Genomic DNA, 2,764 nt, shown 5'->3' with positions numbered 1-2,764 from the left:
CGATCATCATCATCATTTTAACATCCATTTTCTGTGCTTGCATGGGTTGAATGGAATTTGCTGTGGCAGATTTTTTCTTTATGTTCAAATGCCCTTCCTGTCATCAACTGTCACGTAAGGTAATATTTCCCCATGCCCAGACATGTTTTCACTGCAGACTGGAATTGAAGGACACTACTTGCATGGCTGTGAAATTTGTTTACAACTATCGTGCAAAGATAAAGCATACAGACAGTACTGCCCCCCCCCCCACAAACACACACACATACAATCACATATATATACATAGCAGTTGCCCCAAAATATCATCAAGATACTACCTCCCTATGTGACACAATGTTGTTGCAAAAACATTGCCATCCAGAGAAAAGACTGCCCTGAAATCCCCCTGTTATTGAATATGTACTCAAACATCTGTGAAGTGTAAGCATAACAGATCAGATATTGTCGCTTGGAACAGACAAGAAAAAGTATATATGTATCATCATAGAGGTCAGATGTTCTGCTGATGTGAATATTTCTTTGAAAATCAAAGAAAATAACAATGTACAGCTGCTTTGAAATTTTCAGCTTTTATATCCACATTACAAATTTACATTTATACCAATAATAATAGGTGCACTTGATTTTATAAGTAAATGCCTGACTGACAGTCTGGATAAGCTTGAATTTTCAGGAAGAGAAATCAGTCAGCTAATTTACACATTACAAATACAATCTGAAAGTGAAACAATAAAAATATGCAAGATTTTTCTGAGGTTTAAAATGTGACATTGTTTTTGTGATTTACATTCCAATGATGGACTATGCATCTTTACTAGAAAATAGCCCCTTCCTCAGAGGAAGAATTTAAAGAATTAAAAACAAAAAGCACAAGCATGGTTGTGTGGTAAGAAGCATGCTTCTCAACCACATGGTTCTGAGTTCAGTCCCATTGTGTGGAACTTTGGGCAAGTGTCTTTTACTAAAGTCTTGGGCTGGCCAAAGCCTTGTGAGTGGATTTGGTAGAAAGAAACTAAAACAAGCCCATCGTGTATATGTATATATATATATATATATATATATATATATATATATATATATATATATATATATATATATATATATATATATATAGCTATATTTATATATGTGTGTGTGTTTGTGTATGTGTGTGTGTCTGTGTCCATGTGTGTGTGTGTGTTTGTTTCTCCACCACTGCTTGACAACTGGTGTTGGTGTGTTTACGAGGTGGTATAAAAGGGTTCCTGGATTTGTTATGTTTAATAAAAAATAACTTATTTACCAAAGTTTTAAGAGTCACCTTACACAGCAATACACTGATCCCAGTGTTCCTGCCACTTTTGGAATCCAGTCAGGAAATCATTTTCTTTAAGTGAGTCAAGGACCTTCTGTGATTTGCTGTGGATCTCAACAATGGCATTAAAAGGGTGACCTTTGAGCTGTATTTTCATCTTGGGGAAGATATGGGAGTCTTCAGGTGCTAAATCTGGTAAATAGGGTAAGTGTGGAAGTGATACCATGTTGTTTTTGGCAAGAAACTCAAAGGGTACATTGTTGTTATGAAGAATCCAGTTCCTTGCACTCCACAGACCTGGTCCCTTTCACTCAATGTCCTTCCTCAAATGCTTCAAAATGTCACAGTAGAACTCTTGGTTGATGGTCTGGTCCTGGGTAATGAATTCTTGATGCACAATAACTCATTTCTGAGGGTGATGCTTGTGGCAGGTCTTCTAGATCGCATGTCTTCCAGGGACGTCCTTCTGCTTTTGAAGCACCTGTGCCACTTGAAACATTGCATACAGCTCATTGCTTCATAACCGTAAGCTTTCCAAAACATGCTCAATGTCTCAGTAGCAGACTTCCTAAGTTTAATGCAAAAGTTCATGTTGGCTAATTCTTCCTGTCCATTGCAAAATCGCAGACTACAGCATACATGTCATCACAAAACCGCAAATTTCAGAATTTGCGAAGTAATCACAGTGACGTCACTCAGCACACTGACTCATGAAGGTCACTGCTAGTTCTCGCTGTGCACGCAACTGTGTACTGTTATATGTTGGTGCACTACAGAACTTGTCTGGGAACTTTTTGATACCACCTTGTACGTCTCCATAACTTAGCAGTTTGGAGAGATGGATAGAATAAGTAGCAGGCTTAAAAAAAAATAAGTCTTGGGGTTGAGTTGGTAAGCAAGCTACTTACCACACAGCCACTCCTGCGTATATATATTCTTTTATTCTTTTATTTGTTTCAGTCATTTGACTGTGGCTATGCTGGAGCACCGCTTTTTAGTCAAGCAAATCGACCCCAGAACTTATTCTTTGTAAGCCCAGTACTTATTATGTTGATCACTTTTGCTGAACTGCTAAGTTATTGGGATGTAAACACACCACCATCAATTGTCAAGCAATATTGGAGGGACAAACACAGACACACAAACATACACACACACACACATGCATATACATATATATACGCATATATTATACAACGGGCTTCTTTCAGTTTCTGTCTACCAAATCCACTCACAAGGCTTTGGTTGGCCCAAGGCTATAGTAGAAGACACTTGCTCAAGATGCCACACAGAGGGACTGAACCTGGAACCATATGGTTGGTAAGCAAGCTACTTACCACACAGCCACTCCTATATATATAATACATATCATCATCATCATCATCATCATCGTCGTCATCATCATCATCATCATCATCATCATCATCATCATCATCATCATCATCATCATCATCATCATCATCATCA

At 38.0% G+C, this 2,764-nt stretch overlaps 1 protein-coding gene across 1 annotated transcript in view; it reads left to right on the top strand.

Moving 5' to 3' along the window:
• Positions 1–2,764, top strand: part of LOC106876175 (uncharacterized) — a 76,015-nt gene that overhangs the window by 58,088 nt on the left and 15,163 nt on the right. The window lies entirely within an intron of this gene.

This window comes from Octopus bimaculoides, chromosome 1 (assembly GCF_001194135.2).
Source record: "Octopus bimaculoides isolate UCB-OBI-ISO-001 chromosome 1, ASM119413v2, whole genome shotgun sequence".
NCBI lineage: Eukaryota > Metazoa > Mollusca > Cephalopoda > Octopoda > Octopodidae > Octopus > Octopus bimaculoides.
The sequence above is the reverse complement of the archived record's forward strand: the minus strand, read 5'-3'. Positions and strand labels throughout refer to the sequence as shown.